Here is a 21,620-nt window from a genome sequence, read left to right as displayed (position 1 = left end):
CAGGACAATAATAAGTGCAAATTCAATAGAAAGCACTAAATTGAGCATAAAATAGGGGAAAACAAGGTAAAAAGCGCGAAATTCTACCGCACTCTACCCCCCTTAAAAGACACGAGTTACGACCCCATAACTCAACTAACATCGGGAAACAGCTCGGGATATTTCTTTCACATTTCGTCCTCCGCTTCCCAAGTGGCTTCCTCAGATTCTTGGTTAGACCACAACACTTTGACAATTTTCACATCTTTAGTACGCGTACTACGCACTTTGCTATCAAGGATTTTGACAGGTCTTTCCTCAAAGGTTAGACTTTGGTCTAATTCTATGGTCTCCGGTTGCAACACATGCGATTTATCCGGGATATATTTCCTTAACTGAGATATGTGGAACACATTATGCACTCTATGCAAGTCCATAGGCAAGGCTAGTCTATAAGCTACCTTTCCGATTCTTTCTAAGATCTCATATGGGCCTATGTACTTAGGGCTTAACTTCCCTTTCTTTCCAAATCTCATGACACCTTTTGTTGGTGACACTTTGAGCAACACTTTATCACCTATGTTGAATTCTTCATCCCTACGTTTCAAGTCTGCATAACTCTTTTGGCGATCCTGCGCCGCTTGAATCTTTGATTGGATGGTTCGGATTTGGTTCATGGTGTCCTCTATCATTTGAGGTCCCAACACTACGGTTTCACTAATATCGTTCCAGCAAAGTGGACTTCTACACTTTCGTCCATACAAAGCCTCAAATGGTGCCATTCCAATGCTAGCATGATAGCTATTGTTATATGAAAACTCAATCAGATCTAGGCTATCTTCCCAACTTCCTTGGAAATCAATGACGCATGCCCGAAGCATGTCCTCCAGGGTTTGGATAGTCCTTTCAGTTTGTCCATCCGTGGCTGGGTGGAAGGCTGTACTCATTTTCAATGTCGTACCAAAGCTCTTCTGCACACTTTTCCAGAAATTCGAAAGAAACCTTGAATCCCTATCTGATACGATATCCTTAGGAACTCCATGTAACCTCACAACATTCTTAATGTAGGCTTTAGCAAGTTGTTCCATTTTCCAGGTTTCCTTCATTGGTATAAACACTGCTGACTTAGTCAACCTATCTACCACAACCCAAATTGTATCATTCCCAGTCTTTCACTTGGGTAAACAAGTGACGAAGTCCATAGAAATACAGTCCCATTTCCAGCTTGGGATCTCTAAAGGTTGGACCTTCCCTTGAGGTCTCCTATGCTCAATTTTAACCTTTTGACAAGTCAGACATCTAGCCACAAATTCAGCCACTTCGTTCTTCATCCTTGGCCACCAATAGACCTTTTTCAAGTCCTTATACAACTTGTCACCACCTGGTTGCACATAATATGGCGTATTATGGCCTTCTTTCATCAATCTCTCTTTCAGTTCTCCACCCTTTTGAGGCACGCACCACCTGCCTTTGTACCTCAAACTTCCATCATCATGGATTCGGAATTCTAACTCCTTACCCTGCGAAATCTTTTCCTTGATTCGCTCCAACTTTACATCACCTGCCTGATTCTCCTTAATCTCATCAAATATCGACGGCTGGATGGTTAAGGCATTCATCATTCCCTCAAGGCTTTCACCACTCACTATTTCAAGGTTCAAACGCTGCATATCCTTACACAGCTCGTTAGCAACTACTAACGCATTAACACTATGACTTGATTTCCTACTCAAGGCATCTGCAACTACATTGGCTTTTCCTTCATGGTACTGGATATCCAAATCATAGTCCTTAATCAACTCCAACCACCTTCGTTGGCGCATATTCAAATCCTTCTGTGTGAAGATGTATTTTAAACTTTTGTGATCCGTAAATATCCTACACTTCACACCATACAGATAATGTCTCCATATTTTCAATGCAAATACTATAGCCGCTAGCTCTAAATCATGGGTAGGGTAATTGGATTCATATGGCTTCAATTGCCTTGACTCATACGCAATAACCTTCCCATTCTGCATTAATACACACCCTAAACCATTCTTAGAGGCATCACTATACACATCGTATGCACCACTCTCATCTGGTAAGGTTAATACTGGCGCGGTTGTCAATCGCGTATTTAAGGCTTGGAATGCTTCCTCACACTGGTCACTGCATTCAAACTTAGTTTCCTTCTTCATCAAGGTAGTCATGGGCTTGGTTATCCCAGAGAAGTCTTGCACAAAGCATCTATAGTAGCCAGCTAATCCCAGAAAACTACGGATGTCAGTCACACTCTTGGGTGTAGGTGACAGGCTAAAGTCGTATCACCTAATCAAAAATAACCTAAGGTCCACTAGCTAGGTAGCAAGGGAAGTCAGGATCGAATCCACAGGGAAACAGGCGTTCTTTCTACTATCAATTAATTAATCTAGACTATTGTGAACAAAAGTCGGTTGATGGTTTGTATGCTAAGACTGCGAACGAATATTAAACAAGAATGAATCAATATATTAAGGAATCTAGGGTATAGGTTCTCCAACAAATAATAATCCAGGACATTGAACAATCACGATAATCAACAAAGTAATTAATTAGACTAGCATGCTCTCTCAAGTCGATACTAATCATAGACTTAGAATTAACGGGCTCTCGCTACGTATTAACTCTAATTCCACCTATTGACACAAGCCTAAACATCAAATTGCATCTCTCGAATCTTAATTTGATATTGCATAACCACAATTAAACCTGCGCAAATCTAATTGTATAGTGAAATAAACCAATCAATAGGAATCAATTACAATGCCAACAATCATAATCATTCAATTATCCCTTCATATTGTTCATGGATCCCCAACCGTAGAAATTAAACTACTCAAGCATGTTGACAATAAACAAAGCAATAATCATAATTAAAAGCATTATTAAAGCAAGACAATGAATTGAAATAAGAAATAATACCTATTTGAAGAACAAAGGAAAGTGAAAGCTTGAATTTTTATTGAGAATTAAACTAAGTGTTTTTGCATAAACTAGAGAGAAAACTAGGCTAAGGAAAATAATACTAAGGTTCAATACTAGAAAATAAGGTGTTCTCTAAAAACAATTAAGGCTTGCTTATATAGTTTGCCCAAAATAAAGCCCAAAAAACGGAAAGATAACTCGCGCATAAGTGCTGGGGGTTGGCGTCGCCCGATCGGGCGATCCACTCGATAGTCGGCCCGATCGGGCCAAAATCCGCCCGATCGGGCGGTTTTTGAACTCTCCATACAGCCTCCAGATTGACCGCCCGATCCGGATCGGGCGAGATGCGCCCGATCGGGCGCGCGTTGATGATTCCATATTGCTTATAAATCCGCCCGATGGTTGCATTTCGCCCACAGCTTCCAGGGCGATTTGCAATCTTCAATGTAGCTCGCCTATATCACTGAGTCTAACTCCCGGGGCTCAACCATAAGCATCCAAGGCTCCCGAAAGTCGACGATGGAGGTCCCGAACTTCTCGGACTCATATAGTGGCCTAGATCAACAATGAAACGGGTCTAAAACGACCAATTTCTCATAATCAAACCTGAAACTCAAGGCACACTCAATAACACACATTAGTACTAGAAACGGCTCCTAAGAGCACGTTTGACACATAAAAGCACTAAGGGACGGGGGTAAAAATACTATATAAAACATGCATATCAAACCTCCCCAAGCTAGATCCTTGCTTGTCCCTAAGCAAGGAAATCATCGATGAACACAAAACCAACTTCACCCCCGACATAATTCAAAATGAAAAACATAATTTGAGGCAAAATCCAACAAGCATGCATCAATGTTAACCAATCAAATTCATTCAACCGCCAATCTACCTCAACAATCGTCACGCAAAGCGAACCACAAGTGTACAATGGAATTCAAGACTAGTGCTCACACACTCGTCACTCATTTATGTGGCGGATAAAAAAATATACCCGTTCGCTCTCCTCCCAACATATATGTGTACAATGCCCTCCCAAACTCACAACACTCGTGTGTCTAGAAAAACATGCACTCAACCTAGTAGTCGACTCGGAATGTGTCATGTCATAACTTGCATTGATAAACAACTACTTTCACATTAATATGACTCTATGCACAAAGGTCGGAAGGTCTTCAAAGCTTGTAATGTTAGGCTTAGGTAGAGGTGCGGTAAATTTGGGTAAAACGTGAGCTTAAAGCCTTGGCTTTGGGGAGCATAAATCCTAGCAAAACCATGGTCAACCACAAATGATGACCACAACCACAACTTCCCACTCAACACATGATGAAACAACAAACAAACCACACTATACTTTCTTGCCTTTCTTTCACAATTAAAATCAATCACTCATAAAGATAAGAAATTACAATACTTGAGTGAAACAATGCTTTGAATTTTCTTGAGAATAACGATTTTTCCTTCTTATTTTTTTTTTTCTTGCTCAATCTCATTTTTTTTCTTTTGGAACCTTCACACGATTTTTTGCTATTCTCCTCATCTCATTCATTTTTCATTTCATTTTTTTCAACAACAATCATGATAAGAAGAACTTCCCTTTTCAATACTCAATATGCTCAAAATGTACCACACTACAACTCCCTCACCTCACTACTATTAGCTCCCCCAAGCTAGGCTTGGGACTAGTAACCAATGGGGAATTTACGGGCTTGTAATGTGGTTAGTCACCGAATAAATGGCACAAGCACAACATGGGTAGAAAAAGAGGGAACAAACGTATCTAATTTCATCTGAAGGCTACCTAAATAGAAAAATGCCTTCGTCCTCCACAATGTGCATGTATATGAGTCATAAAACATTACTAATAGTTGCAAACCAATACTCAAAATCAATGGCACACCAGGAAGCTATCACACATCCTAACCAAGTCAACTAGTCAAGCACCAAGTCCACAAGTAGTTAGTCGGAGTTGACTCATGTTTAGGCATCAAAACAATCGAACATCAAATCATGGCTAACACATCTACATTGCCCATCATCAAACACCAAGAATCAAAACAATTTTCAATCAAAGGGGCACAGGGAAGCATGATTTTGCATTCATCGGAACGTATTTTTGTATTTTTTTTTAAAGCAATAAACTAATCTAGAAAGCATTAAACACACCAAAATAAAGAAATGCGAAAAGAAAAGAAAAACATACCTACAATGTACAAGTAATGTGAAACCCCCCCCCCAAACCAAATCAGACAATGTCCTCATTGGCTCAAGGGTATCGAACCAACTCGATCTCATCTCCATCATTGACGGCCATTGCCGCCATCATCATCATCATCACCATCATCTCGGCCACCATGCCCACTAGGACCCGCTCCCCACCCTCCGTACTGGGTGGGTGTGAAGGTGCCCATAGAACCCGGAGCTCCATATCCCTCCGCGGGATAGGTATACCAGGTAGGGTGCTCGTAATCTGGGGCAATATAGCCCTGCCTGGCATACTGATCATAAAATGGGAACATGGTCCTCTGGTGATGAGCTGCGAACTCCCGGAACCCGAGCTCGAGTCTGCTCAACCTCTCATCAATGGACCCCTGATCCTCATGAACTACCGGGCCACTCTGGGGCCTCCCCGTGTCTCGACGCCCCCTCCTGAAGTAGGTGCGAGGCTCTGGCTGGTACTGATGGGGCTTTGGCTGAGGGTCAGGCTGAGGCTGGGGGTCAGGCTGAGGCTCTTGCTCAAATCCAACAAATAGATAATGAGCCTGGCCGGGTCTGAAACTAGTGCGGCCCTGAGGGTCAGGCAAGGTGAAAAGCCTGTTTCCCTCGAACATCCAGTACATGGCTCCCGGCCTAAATAACCCATGCTCCCCCTGTAGCCTACGGAGTCCAGCAAAATAAGCCAAATCAAGCAAGTTGCTACCCAGAACCTGAATCTGGTTAGCCTCAGTAAAGTTAGCCGTGGCCATGGCTATGTGGGTGATCAACCCACCAATGGTAATTTTGGTAGTATGTGTAGAGGTGGCTATGGAGTAAAATTGTGAGGCCATGTGATGTGCAAGGTTCATTTTGTAGCTCTCCTCTCCTTCGGAAACGTAGCCACCTAGGATCTCTAGCTCCGTACTCCTAATGTTCTGGGTCTCATCCCTACCAAAGATTGTAAATCCTAGGAACCTGTAAAAGACAATGGGTACCGGGTGTTGTATCTTGGAAGCATGCAAATGTTGCATACTCCCGGGATTATCATTGCCCGTAAGCTTTCCCCACATGGTGCAGTTGTTATGGGTCTCCTTAGGTTTCCTACTATATGTGGTAGATAATCGAAAAATCCTACCAAAATCAGATAAGCTCATGGTGTAGGTTCTATTCATCACACGAAATTGAACCGATGACACGGTTCGATAGCCATCCCTACGCACATTAAAACTACTCAAGAATTCTAGAGTCAACCGTCTAAATGTGAGACGGAGCATACTATACATGTTACTCATACCAACACCAACAAAAACATGTTTTACATCACGCTCAATTCCCATTTCATGCAAGGATTTTTGACATATAAAGCGAGTAGGGATTACCTCCCTCAATTTGAGGTGCATGAATCGTGCTCGTTGCTCCTCCGTAATAAAGATGACATCCGGAAAATCCGTGTCGGGCTCGAATTGCGGTGGTGGAGGTGGTGGTGGAGGTTCCCGAGCTCGGCTTGTGGAAGCCTCATGTTGATTTCTTGGTACCCTCGTGCATTTTCTTTGTGGTCTATTTTCCATTGATGAAAAATCTGAATTTTTGAGTTTTTTGAGCTTTTTGGGTGAATTTGGGGATTTTGTGGGGATGAGAGAAAACTTAAATCGGTTAGGTGTAGGTTGTAGAGGATGATGAGAGGATGATTTTGATGAAAGAATTGTTGAATTTGGTGGAGATTTGAGGGAGATATGGTGGTTTGAAGTTTTTGGAAGTTGGGGTTTAATGGAGGAAGTGAGAGAAATTTAGGTTGAAGATGAAGAGGAAGTGAAGAAAGAAAGGGTAGAAACGTTGGTTTATTGCTGAAATCGCGTCGCGCCCGATCGGGCGGAATGCGATCCTTTTCTTTACATCCGTGCGCGCCCGATCGGGCGCACCTCGCCCGATCCGGATTGGGTGATTTGCGAATGCTCATTTTCTTGACTTTTTCCTGCCCAGAATCATCCTTGACTTTTCCTCGAAAATTTCATCAACCGCCCGATCGGGCAAAATAATTTCGACCGATCGGGCATTCCACTCGTCTTTTGCGCTCGATCGGGCAAACTAACGCCCGACTCGGGCGTTCCACTCGCCAAAGCGCCCGATCGGGCGAAATAATTTCACCCGATCGAGCATTCCACTCGCCGGACCGCCCGATCGGGCATGCTGCGCCCGATCGGGCGGAAATAAACTGCAAGAAACTCATCCGTGCACGCCCGATCGGGCGCACCTCTCCCGATGCGGATCGGGCGGTTTGCAGCGTGCTTGGCCTTATGCGTAATTTCACTTTCTCGAACTTGGAGCTTTAGGCCTGCACATTATTAAACACCCAAACAGCGTAATGCCCTCTTCTCGCCTCACTAACACCAAAAACAATACTTAAACACACTTAGGTATGGAAATACTAACTAAACACACAAAAATAGAATGAAAAAAAAAAATCAAACTTATACTACTTAAAGCGATAAAATACGGGTTGCCTCCCGCAAAGCGCTGGTTTATTTCTAGGTCCCGCTCGACCTTGTTACCTTGAATATGCAGTTTATGAGGCGGAGGGATTGAGGTGATGGACCTCAACCACTCCTACAGTAGCCCCATCATGGTACAACTTCATACGTTGCCCGTTGACCTAGAATCGTTCACCATTCTCATTCTCTACTTCAACAGACCCAAACTTGCTTACCATAGTCACAGTGAACGGCCCAGACCACCTAGACTTAAGTTTTCCAGGAAATAACTTAAGCCTAGAGTTAAAAAGTAGAGCCTTGTCGCCCACCGCGAACTCTCTATGCAAAATGTGATTGTCGTGCCACTTCTTGGTCTTTTCCTTGTAAATCCGGGCACAATCATATATAGGCTTGTAGTCGGAATTCATCGAGCTCACCTACTTGAAGTAACCGCTTCTCACCGGCTAGCTTTGCATCCATGTTGAGCTGTTTGATTGCCCAATAAGCCTTGTACTCCATTTCTACTGGTAAGTGACACGCCTTGCCATACACCAACTGATACGGGGAGGTACCAATAGGTGTCTTAAAGGCGGTTCTATATGCCCATAGAGTATCATCTAGCTTATCGCTCCAATCCTTCCTAGACTTTGCCACCACTTTCTCAAGGATAGATTTGATCTCTCGGTTGGAGACCTCAACTTGACCACTCGTCTGAGGGTGGTAGGCTAGTCCAGTGCGGTGATAAACTCCATACTTGCGCAGGAGCGCATCCAGATGCTTCTCATGGAAGTGTGACCCTCCATCAAAGATTGATCTTCTTGAACAGGGAGATGACTGTCTTAGCATCGTTAGTAGGTGAGGCAACGGCTTCCACCCACTTTGACACATAATCTACAGCAACAAGGATATACAAGTTACCCTTGGACGATGGGAATGGTCCCATATAATCAATTCCCCACACATCGAAAATCTCAACCTCAAGGATCCCGTTCTGTGGCATCTCATACCTCCTCTAAATAGTGCCGGCCCTCTGGCACGCATCACAAGCCATAATAAAAGCCTGTGCATCCTTGAACATAGTAGGCCAGTAAAAACCACATTGTGACAGCTTAGCGTTTGTTTTAGACGGTCCATGGTGACCACCATAAGGTGAAGAATGACACCTACTGATAACACCTTGAACTTCCCATTCTGGAATACAACGCTTGTATAACCCTTCAACAGTCTCACGAAACAAATAAGGGTCATCCCAAAAGTAGAACCGGACATCATGTAGGAATTTCTTCTTTTGTTGATATGAAAGATCAGCCGGAAGAATTCTACCTACAATGTAGTTAGCAAAATCTGCGAACCATGGTGACTGACTGGCAAGTGCAAGTAAATGATCATCCGGAAATGAATCATCAATCGGTGTAGATCCCTTACCATCGTCATACCTCAATCTAGACAAGTGATCTGCAACCACATTCTCAGCCCCTTTCTTGTCGCGGATCTCTAGATCGAACTCCTGTAGCAGTAGTATCCATCGAATAAGCCTAGGCTTGGCTTCTTTCTTAGAGAGCAGATACTTAAGGGTCGCATGGTCAGTATAGACTATCACCTTGGATCCAATCAGATAGGTGCGGAATTTATCCAAGGCATAGACTATAGCTAGAAGCTCCTTCTCAGTAGTTGCATAATTAACTTGAGCTTCATCCAAGGTCTTACTTGCATAATAGATGGCATGTAAAACCTTCTCCTTTCTCTGACCCAGGACTGCCCCAACTGCATAATTACTTGCATCACACATTATCTCAAACGGAATATCCCATTCGGGAGAACGGATGATGGGAGCCGAAATCAGTGCCTGTTTAATCCTGTCAAAGGCTTCAAGACAAGCATCAGTAAACACAAACGGGGAATCCTTGAGAAGGAGTTGGGTAAGTGGTTTAACAATTTTAGAGAAATCCTTGATAAAGCGGCGATAAAACCCCGCATGACCAAGAAAACTTCTAACACCCTTCACATTAACTGGAGGGGGTAATTGTTCAATCACTTGGACCTTAGCTCGATCCACCTGAATGCCCTTATCAGATATCAAATGTCCCAAAACCACCCCTTCAGTAACCATGAAATGACACTTTTCCCAGTTCAAGACTAAATTGCACTCTTCACATCTTTTCAAAACTTTAGTCAGATTTAGCAAGCAAGAATCAAAAGAAGTACCATAGACGCTAAAATCATCCATAAACACTTCCATGATAGACTCAATAAAATCAGAAAAGATACTCATCATGCAACGTTGGAAAGTAGCAGGTGCATTACACAGACCAAAAGGCATCCTACGATATGCAAAGGTACCATAGGGGCAGGTGAAGGTGGTCTTTTCCTGGTCGTCTGGATGTATGGGAATTTGAAAGAAACCAGAATAACCATCCAGATAACAGAAAAACTTGTGACAGGCTAGCCTTTCTAACATTTGATCAATAAAGGGAAGGGGAAAATAGTCCTTTTTAGTAGCAACATTAAGACGCCTATAATCAATGCACATGCGCCAACCTGTGACTACCCTAGTTGGTATCAACTCATTTTTTTTATTTCTCACCATAGTTGTCCCCCCTTTCTTAGGCACTACCTGAACGGGACTCACCCACTTAGAATCAGACACAACATACACTATACCCGCATCAAGCAATTTCATAACTTCAGCTTTTACAACATCTTGCATGACAGGGTTCAAACGACGCTGGGGTTGAATGCATGGTTTATGATTTTCATCTAGATGTATCCTATGCATACAAAAGTCAGGGCTAATACCCTTTAAATCATCAATACTGTACCCAATGGCCTTTTTGTGCCTTTTCAACACAATAAGAAGTTGGGATAACTGGCCTGCATCAAGTGCAGTACTGACGATCACAGGGCAAAGTTGTTCATTATCTAAAAACTCATACTTAAGGTTAGTAGGAAGAGGCTTAAGTTCGGGTTTCTTTACCTCTTTAACAGAACAAACCGGCTGAACTAACCTCTTAAATTTGGTTCTCTCCGGCTCAGATTCTCCACCATTAAGAGCCAACTCCAGAGCATCCACTTCAGCACTCCAAGAACTGTTATCACCTGCAGAAGACTCACAACAAAGCACTGCCTCCAAAGGGTCTCTTTCGAGAACTTGGGAGACGTTATCACGAGTAATAAAATCGACTACATCTATGCGATAGCATTGTTCCTCCTCTAGCATGGGACTTTTTAAGGCACTATTCAGATTAAAAGTCACCTTATCATCCCCAACAGATAATGTCAATTTCCCACTTTTAACATCAATTACCGCCCCCGCCGTATGAAGGAAGGGTCTACCTAAGATTATGGGAATTTGAGAATCCTCCTGCATGTCTAATACTACAAAGTCCACAGGTATATAGAATTTACCTACTCTAACAGGGACGTCCTCTAAAACACCTAAGGGGTATTTGACAGAACGGTCGGCCATTTGTAGAGTGATATTGGTAACCTTAAGCTCACCCATATTCAGTTTAGTACAGACAGACAAAGGCATGACAGACACACTAGCACCTAGATCACATAAAGCTTTATCAATAAATACGGTGCCAATGTTACATGGGATGGAAAAACTCCCGGGGTCCTTAAGTTTAGGTGGAGATTTGTTTTGCAAAGAAGCACTACATTCCTCAGTGAAAGCTACAGTCTTTACCTCACAAAAAGCACGTTTTCTGGTCAAAATATCTTTCATGAATTTAGCATAAGCAGAAACTTGTAAAATTAATTCAGTAAAAGGAACCGTTACCTGCAAATTTTTGACCACTTCCAAGAATCTGCCAAACTGCTTGTCTAGCTTATTCTTGAGTTGTCGGTTTGGGAAGGGGAGTGCAATAGGTGGTACTTGTACATCCGCCCCCTTCTTAACCGCAGTTGTAGCCTCATTCTCATTGACTACCTTTTCAGCTGGTTCCTTTTCACCCATAACTATCTTCGGGATTTCCTCACTGACCAGATCACTAGCAGACACCCCGGAATCAACCTCAACCGGCATAGAAGGACCATCATAATCCCTACCACTCCTCAATGTAATTGCATTAGCAGTCTCCCTATTTTCGGGCTGTGAAGGAAGTTGGCCTGGTGGCCTCCCTGCAATAGTAGTAGCCATCTGTGCCAACTGTGTATCAATGATCTTGTTATGAGCAGTAAGAGCATCGATTTTTGCATCCTTTTCACTTAGAGATTTTTGCATTTGTAGCATCATGTTTCTCATCTCTACTAGCATAGGGTCAGGCTGTGTGGCTTGAGGTTGTGGTTGTGGGGGTGATGTGTGTTGTCTAGAGAACCCAGGTGGCCCACTAGACTGTTGGTTGTAGTTGTTTCGGGGTTGGTAAGATTGTTGGTGTGGGGGTTGATATGGTTGTGGTGGTGGATGTTGAACTTGGTGAGGGTTTTGGATATTGTTGCTCCTGTAGGAAAGCAGAGGGTTATTTTTGTAGCCCTCGTTGTAAGAGTTGGAGAATGGGTTGTTTTGTTTGTAGGATTGAAATGCATTACATTGTTCAATAGAGCTTCTACATTCCTGTGCATAATGACCAGACATTCCACAACTTTCACAAACAGTAGTAGGTTGGGCACTCATAGCAGCTACACTAACAGGTTGGGCAGATTGAGCATTGGCCGCTTGCATATTATCGAACTTATAATGTAAAGTAGTCAATTGGGCAGTTAATTGTTCAATAGAATTTAAATCATGCTTACCACCCCTGTTAGATAGACCTCTAGGATTTCCATACTGGGCATTGTGAATGGCTATCTCCTCAATCACCTCCATGGCTCTAGGCACCTCAAGTTGCATGAACCTCCCACTGGCAGCTGAATCCAACAAACATCTAGACTCATTGCCCAGACCATTATAAAACTGCTGAATCAAGAACCAATCTTCCAAACCATGGTGCGGGCATTCTCTTTGCAAATCCTTGAATCTCTCCCAAACCTCGAACAAACTCTCATCCGCTTGTTGTGAGATACCTAATATCTGACCCCTCAGACGAGCCGTTTTCTCAGGTGGAAAATATTTAACATAAAAAGCAAGAGCCAAGGATTCCCAATTATTGATTTTCAAAGCCGCCCGATTCAACCCATTAATCCACAATTTAGCTTTCCCACTCAAAGAGAACGGGAAAGGTATCTCCATAGTCTGCTCCGGAGTCAATCCCTTTTGCTTGATGGTGGAGCAATATTGGATAAAGGACTGAATGTGAAGATTCGGATCTTCACCTGGTTCCCCACCGTACTGGCGTCTCTCGATCATGTTAATCAATGCAGGCTCAATCTTGAAGGTCTCAGCTGCAATAGAAGGCATGATCGCCTTTGGTAGCACGGACAGACTTGGCTTAGAATAGTCCGTAAGCCGTGGGGTAGGTGGCGGTATCAGATTTTCGTCACCCATCTCTATCTCTGAAACTGAATATGTATCTGAAGGAAAAAGATCGCCAATATTATGATCAGAATCAGAGTAATTCCCACACTGTGCAATGAAAGTTCTTCGTCTACGAAAGGTTCTTTCGGGCTCAGGATCGAATGGAGTAAGATTACTAGTACCTACGGTCTTGGGCATAGACAAAGGCTACAAAACAATGTGAGATCCGGTCTCAGGAACGTGAGTTCCTTGAGTAGTAACAAACAATAATCTAGGATAAGCAATCAACAACAGAAAATAAAACCGTCTCCCCGGCAACGGCGCCAAATTTTGACAGGCTAAAGTCGTATCACCTAATCAAAAATAACCTAAGGTCCACTAGCTAGGTAGCAAGGGAAGTCAGGATCGAATCCACAGGGAAACAGGCGTTCTTTCTACTATCAATTAATTAATCTAGACTATTGTGAACAAAAGTCGGTTGATGGTTTGTATGCTAAGACTACGAACGAATATTAAACAAGAATGAATCAATATATTAAGGAATCTAGGGTATAGGTTCGCCAACAAATAATAATCCAGGACATTGAACAATCACGATAATCAACAAAGTAATTAATTAGACTAGCATGCTCTCTCGAGTCGATACTAATCATAGACTTAGAATTAACGGGCTCTCGCTACGTATTAACTCTAATTCCACCTATTGACACAAGCCTAAACATCAAATTGCATCTCTCGAATCTTAATTTGATATTGCATAACTACCACAATTAAACCTGCGCAAATCTAATTGTATAGTGAAATAAACCAATCAATAGGATTCAATTACAATGCCAACAATCATAATCATTCAATTATCCCTTCATATTGTTCATGGATCCCCAACCCTAGAAATTAAACTACTCAAGCATGTTGACAATAAACAAAGCAATAATCATAATTGAAAGCATTATTAAAGCAAGACAATGAATTGAAATAAGAAATAATACCTATTTGAAGAACAAAGGAAAGTGAAAGCTTGAATTTTTATTGAGAATTAAACTAAGTGTTTTTGCATAAACTAGAGAGAAAACTAGGCTAAGGAAAATAATACTAAGGTTCAATACTAGCAAATAAGGTGTTCTCTAAAAACAATTAAGGCTTGCTTATATAGTTTGCCCAAAATAAAGCCCAAAAAACGGAAAGAAAACTCGCGCATAAGTGCTGGGGGTTGGCGTCGCCCGATCGGGCGATCCACTCGATAGTTGGCCCGATCGGGCCAAAATCCGCCCGATCGGGCGGTTTTTGAACTCTCCATACAGCCTCCAAATTGACCGCCCGATCCGGATCGGGCGAGATGCGCCCGATCGGGCGCGCGTTGATGATTCCATATTGCTTATAAATCCGCCCGATGGTTGCATTTCGCCCACAGCTTCCAGGGCGATTTGCAATCTTCAATGTAGCTCGCCCATATCACTGAGTCTAACTCCCGGGGCTCAACCATAAGCATCCAAGGCTCCCGAAAGTCGACGATGGAGGTCCCGAACTTCTCGGACTCATATAGTGGCCTAGATCAACAATGAAACGGGTCTAAAACGACCAATTTCTCATAATCAAACCTGAAACTCAAGGCACACTCAATAACACACATTAGTACTAGAAACGGCTCCTAAGAGCACGTTTGACACATAAAAGCACTAAGGGACGGGGGTAAAAATACTATATAAAACATGCATATCAGTAGGCCATTCACTAACAGCTTTGATCTTAGCAGGGTCAACTGCCACTCCTTCCTTTGACACAAAATGTCCCAAAAATGCAACTCTTTCCAACCAAAACTCACACTTTGAGAACTTGGCATACAACTGGTTATCTCTCAAGGTACTCAACACCGATCTCAAGTGTTCCGCGTGATCTTCTTCACTCTTTGAATACACTAGGATGTCATCTATGAAAACCACTACAAATTTGTCCAAATAGGCATGGAATACATGGTTCATTAAGTCCATAAATATTGCAGGGGCATTGGTTAACCCAAAAGGCATAACAGTGAACTCATAATGTCCGTATCTAGTCCTGAATGCGGTCTTTGGTATGTCATGGTCAGCGATTCTCAATTGATGATAACCCGAACGCAAATCGATCTTTGAAAAGATTCCTGCTCCTTTTAGTTGGTCAAATAGGTCTTCTATCCTAGGTAATGGATATTTGTTCTTGATTGTGACCTTATTGAGCTCCCTGTAGTCTATACAGAGCCTCATACTTCCATCCTTTTTCTTCACAAACAACACTGGTGCTCCCTAAGGCGATGCACTTGGCCTAATATAACCTTTCTCCAATAGATCCTCTAGTTGGCCTTTTAACTCATTCATTTCTGCTGGAGCCATTCGATAAGGTGCTTTTGAAATAGGGGCGATTCCAGGCACTAAATCTATGGTAAAGTCAATAGGTCGATTGGGAGGCATCCCCGGGATCTCTTCTGGAAATACATCAAGGAATTCGTTGACTACTGCAATATCCTCAAGCTGATCCTTGATCACATGCTCTAGGTTCCTTACATTACATAAGAAGGTTGGGTTCCCTTTACTGACTAGCTTTACGAGTTCCATTGCCGTGATGATTCCTATGTTCTTAGGCGTACCAAAACGACGATATGACACTACTTTGCCTAGGCTAGACCTCAAGTGAACCTTCTACTTCTCACAATCTATTTTGGCTTTGAACTTGGCCAACCAATCCATCCCTAGAATTACATCTAGCTCTCCTAACTCAAATTCGATTAGGTTAGATAAGAATACGGTCTTGGCTATGGTCAAAGGCACATCTCTATGGATTTTGGTACACTTCACTATACTACCAGTAGGTATGACTATAGGTACTTCAATTGATTCAGGCTCTTTCAACCCTAGTTTCCCCAAAGCATCTACTGATATAAAAGAATAAGTCGCACCAGAATCAAATAGAACTTTAACTAAAACGGAATTAATAGAAAAAGTACCCGCTATGACGTCAGAGGAAGTTTCCGCTTCTTGCCTAGATATCACATTCAACTTTCCCTGGGCAACTCCTTTGTTATATCCACCTCCATTGGTGTTCCCATTGTGGTTTCGGTTCCCATTCTGCTGTTGGTTCCCTCCAGGCTTTCCATGGTTCTGGTGATTGCCATTGCTATTGCCATTGTTACCACCTTGGTAGTTCCTTTGGTTTCCACCTCCATTTCCCCCATTCCGGTTCTGATTGAAGGAAATAATGCCCTTGGTCCAAGTATGCATTCTATGTTAAGTCTAGTAAATGCGGTTCAGTATTAATTAACAAGTTAATAATTCAGTGAGATCAAGTGAGCTGAATGCCTAGCTAGAGGCCGCTTCAGTTCAAGTGGAATTAATGATATTAATCCACAGCTTACTCTTGACTGAACCCGTAGGGTCACACAAATAGTACGTAAACGGATCAAGTATTTAATGGCATTAAATACTCTATCTATGGATATTCGGAACCGACGGATCTTAGTTTCAGTGGGAGCTGAGATCGTCACAAGCAAGAAATGAATACTCCGGAAACGATGATATTACCGGAAACGGAAATATGGATCGTATCGGAAATATAAATATTATCCAAGTCGTAGATGTTGCCGGAAACGGAAACATGGTACGTATCGGAAAATATTATCGGAAATGGAAATATTACCAGAATCGGAAATATTGCCGGAAACGGAAATATTGTCAGAATCGGAAATATTACCGGAATCGGAAAATAATTCCGGAAACGGAAATATTAAATATTTGTTCGAAACGGAAATTAATTCCGGAATCGGAAATGTTAAATATTGTTCGTATCGGAAATGAATTCCGGAATCGGAAATTTAATCGGAAGCGTATCGTACGAATAAGCATCGGACGAGGCCTGCCGGACGAGGCCCAGCACGAAGCCAGGCCATCGCCCAGCAAGCCAAGCGCGCCGCACAAACAGCCACGCCAGGCCCAGCGCAAGGCCAGGCCCAGCAGGCCGTGGCAGCGCGCACAGCGCGCGCAGCGCGCGCGGGAGCTGCGTGGGCTTGCAGTTCGCGCAGGCCTCGCTGCGTGGGCTGCTGCTCGTGCGCACGCATGGGCGGCCCATCGTGGCTGCCGTGTGTGCGTGTGTAAGTGTTTGTGTTCGTGCACGTTTCCTAAAACGTGTAGAGTTCGGTTAATGATTAAATTCCTAATTCTATTTGATAAATTAATTAAATTAGAGTTCTTGTAGGATTCTAGGTTTAATTAATTTGTATCTGAATAGGATTCCAATTCCCTTTCCATACCCCTATAAATATGTGGCCTGGGTTCACAATTTATAACGAGTTTTAAAAGTATTCAAAGTGAGTTTTTGAGAGAAAAATTCAGCCACACATCTTGCTCAAAAGTGCCGAAAATTCTAGTACCTTAAGGGCGATTCTAGTTGGTCAATCTTAAGGCGGATCCGGACGTGCTGTGGACTATCTACGGAGGGACGACACTTGGAGTCCTAAAGACTTGTTCTTGTTCGGTTCGGGCGCAGCTAGGGAGGGCACGCAACAAAGAGTATGCATCTAAATTATGCTATATGATTATGTGTAAATAATATGTAATCCTGGGTTAATGGTTGTTTCCGCATGATTTAGGTAATATCATATGTATCATAACCTAACAGTGGTATCACGAGCCCCTTATTATTTTCATAATCTAATTTGCATAAACATGGTTAAATATTACAAATTTGCAAGAATTAAAAGGGGTGATTAATTTTCGTAATTGTTAATTAATTGCAAATTGCGTTTATTTAATTATACGTACGCAGTTTTTCGGCAGTTTCTTCGTTACTCATCCAAATCGAGTGATTTTTGTGTCAATTCCGCATGTAAAAGGCATTCTAAAATTTTGACAAAAAAAAAAAAATTCTGCCGAACCCAGAATTCTCAAATTCGAAGCCTAACTATGACTTTTCGAAGGTTTTAGTTTTTCGAATGCAAAATTTCGTAAATTTAAGATGTTAAATTAAATATTTGCGATTCTTGTTGATAAATCTTGAATTTTTGATTGACCTACTGTATATGTTTAACAAGTTTGAATGCCTAGCCTTGTTAATTATGCAATCTAATTTGTAATTATGATTAATTTGTTGAAAATTAGAATAATTTAGAATTAATTTGATTTTCATAATTAATTATAATTTAATTAGAAACCTATGATTAAAACCACCATAAAAATTGTAAATTTATGATAAATTTTAAATTTTTATGACCTAGACTTGAATCCATGTAAATCGGAAATCAATTGAATAATAAATTTTCGATTTTTCGCCCTAAAATTATGAAATTAATAATATTTATTAATTTTATAAATTTTAAATTTTTTATGCGATTCGTTCATATAACTTGCACGCACAAAGCAATGGACGCTTCGTGTTACCCTTAAGGGGTGTTGTATAGTGCGGGCATGCGACGACGAGCAAGGGAGCTTGTCGCCCGTGCGGCACGAATGCAATGAGCAAGGGCGTAGTGCACGAGCACAAGGCAGCAGCCCTGCCTTGTGTCGTGGGCCACGAGCAATGGACGAATGGGCATGGGAGAAGGGCGAGCCAAGGCAGTCGCGTGTGGGCAGCAAGCGAGCTGCGCCACAACGCGCACTGCCTCGCGCAAGAGCGCGCAGCCTCGCGCGCAGCGAGCGCAAGCTCGCGTGCCACGAGCGCTGCGCCCAGCGTTGCTCGCGCGCACAGCGAGCGATGTCGCGCGCACAGCGAGCAATGTCGCGCGCACAGCGAGCGATGTCGCGCGCCCAGCGGGCGATGGCTCGCACGCACAGCGAGCGATGTCGCGCGCCCAGCGAGCGATGTCGCGCGCACATCGAGCGATGGCTCGCGCGCACTGCGAGCTATGGCTCGCGTGCGACGAGCGCTGGCGCGCGCGCAGCGTGCAATGGCTTGCGATGGAAATGCAGCAGCTATGCGACGAGCGCATGGGCTGCGCGCACATGGCCAGCGATGGCTGTGTGCGAGCGGCCCATGGGCGTGCAATGCGTAGGGTGTTTGCGTTACAATTAGATCGTTTTGAATGTTTAATTTGAAAATTTCAGTTCACGTAATTTTAATTAATTTTAAAATTAATAATTTAAATTATTTTCTTGGATTTTAATTTTGAATATTGTAATTATAATAAATGTTATTTATTCTAATTATTTTACTAAAATTAAAATCATGAATTAATTTAAATAACGACTGAAATTAAATTAAACTTTTTGGATTCAATTATAAATTTATATGAGCTTTAAATTTTAATTAAATTTGTATGTTTCCGGTTAGACTAGAAATACATTTTTATGTTTAAAATTGGTAAAGCATATGAATTTATTGGTTTAAGTGGGAGCGCTTTTTAGTCATAAACTCTTGATTAGGTCTACAAATCCTTAAGGTTAAAACAACTTGATTAGAATTAATAAGGACTGAATAATTGGTAGATTATTGGTGCCCTTGATTAATTGCTGCAAATATTTACGTGATGCATAATGTGTTTTACTAACCAGCTATGTGGGCCATTCATGATAATGAATGGGTGAATGGTATATATTGTATATGTACTGTTTTGCAGGTTATGAAGTGACTAGTATGGCCCAAATAGGATAGAAAATATGGTCTGCGTACCATTAATTTGAATGTAATTGGTCTGAAGTACCAAAGTTATTTTTCAATTCAAATATGGTCTGCGTACCATCAAATAGTTGTAATTAGTTATAGCTTATCCTATTTGAAGAAAATGGTGCCTCCCACGGAGATTTTCACGACGGACTTTGAAGTTAAAGCTTCAAGATGAAGTCGGGCCATACTAGATCACAAATATCTTATGCATGTTTTAAGTTATTTATTGCTTTTAAATATGTCTTAAAATGCATGAGATCAAAAGCTTGATTATGTTGCATGATTAAGGATTTTAGTTCACTTAAAATCTAACCAACATAGTAAGAGCTTTAAGTTCCAAACTTAAAAAATTGAGTTAAAAGGTGCCATGCCAAAATATACACTTGCTTGGATATCCTTTACATCAATCTAGTAATAGTTTTCGCTCAGCGAGGTGTTACTTATTGGTCCTAAAGGGGCAAGGTACACAAATAATTGTGAGTACATGTTAGTTTTGGTGAAACTCAACGATATAAGTAAGGAGTCATTTTATGTCGTGGCAAAATCGATAGGTTTACCTAATAAGTTATTAGACGTACCTATCAACCAAGAATAGTTTCTAGACTATTAGCAAAAGGCTTTTGCTTACCTAAGATGTTCTAGGATTAAGTCGACAAACTGTGCTTAGTTCTTCAATGATTTTAGGATCTTGGAATCATTTTATTCACACCTGCCGGAACACATAATTTGAATAAAATGCTTAATAAACATTGAATTATGCATGTATGCTAGAATTTAAGTTTATTAAGAGAAACTGTGAATGGTTATTTATTTGTTTATTCTTTTCAATTGTAGTTTTAATATGGCAAACAACAATCAAAACATCATCATGGGTTCTGAGCTTATGGTCAAGCTAAACCTGACAAATTTTCTTGAATGGGAAGCTAAGCTAGTTGAAATAGTCAAACTCAATGGACTTGAGTATGTACTGTCACATCCCATGCCAAGCTACTATGCCAGAGACATGACCCCTGAGAGATTTTACGCCTGGGATGCGGATCTCAAAAAGGTTATGAGTCTCATGCTGAACAATATCCCTGATGATTGGGCTAAAAGGTTTGTAGCCTATGAACCTTTTACGCTCATCAAGAATCTGAGGGATATTTGTCGTGGAAGTACGGAGGACAGGGACCTGAACGTCCATGAGTTGATTGAATCAATGTCTGGTCTAAAGGTTAGTTCTCCCAACAGGTGTTATAGGATGGAGGTCCAAGAAACACATGTTCAGCTCCTTCGCACTAAACAGAGGGTAGGCGTCCCACTGAGGTTCCATGTGGATCTTATGTGTTCATATTTTGATCGCCTAAGTCTACTAAGAACACCAATAAGCGAAAGGATGGCAGTCTCTGTCTTGCTCAATTCACTACACAGTGGGTTTGGTCGCTTCAAGCAACTATACCTAAGTGAACCAAGAGAAGAAACAGTTTCAGAATTTATTCACCTTGTCAGAAAGGCTGAAGTAGTACTGGACTGTGAAGCCAAAGATTTACTCAAGGCTAGAAAGAGACCATTCAAGAAAGGTGGAAAGTCCAAGGGCAATGCTAAATCAAAGCAGGACAAGTCCACATCAAGCTGTCTTTATTGTGATGGAATAGGCCATTACAAAAGAGAATGTCCAAAGCTAAAGGAAGATTAGAAGAACGGAACAGTCGTTCCATCTTCAGGTATTTTCGTTATAGACTGTATACTTGCTAATTCAACTTCTTGGGTATTAGATACAGGTTGTGGCTCACACTTATGTTCCAATCCACAGGGACTAAGAAGAAGTAGAAAGTTAAGCAAGGGTGAAGTCGACCTACGAGTGGGAAATGGAGCACGGATTGCTGCATTAGCTGTAGGAACTTACTATTTGTCGTTGCCCTCCGGGCTAGTTTTGGAACTGGAAGAATGTTTCCATGTTCCAAGTCTTACTAAAAACATCATTTCAGTTTCTTGCTTAGATGCTAAGGGATTTTCCTTTTTAATAA

At 41.9% G+C, this 21,620-nt stretch overlaps 1 non-coding gene across 1 annotated transcript; it reads left to right on the top strand.

Moving 5' to 3' along the window:
* Nucleotides 1-12,514: 12,514 nt before the first annotated feature.
* LOC130466460 (small nucleolar RNA R71) lies at nucleotides 12,515-12,621 on the top strand. The gene has a single exon (XR_008926685.1). It is a non-coding gene; the product is annotated as a small nucleolar RNA R71 (small nucleolar RNA).
* Nucleotides 12,622-21,620: the final 8,999 nt, after the last annotated feature.

The sequence above is a fragment of the Spinacia oleracea genome, chromosome 1, assembly GCF_020520425.1.
Source record: "Spinacia oleracea cultivar Varoflay chromosome 1, BTI_SOV_V1, whole genome shotgun sequence".
Taxonomy (NCBI): domain Eukaryota; kingdom Viridiplantae; phylum Streptophyta; class Magnoliopsida; order Caryophyllales; family Amaranthaceae; genus Spinacia; species Spinacia oleracea.
The sequence above is the reverse complement of the archived record's forward strand: the minus strand, read 5'-3'. Positions and strand labels throughout refer to the sequence as shown.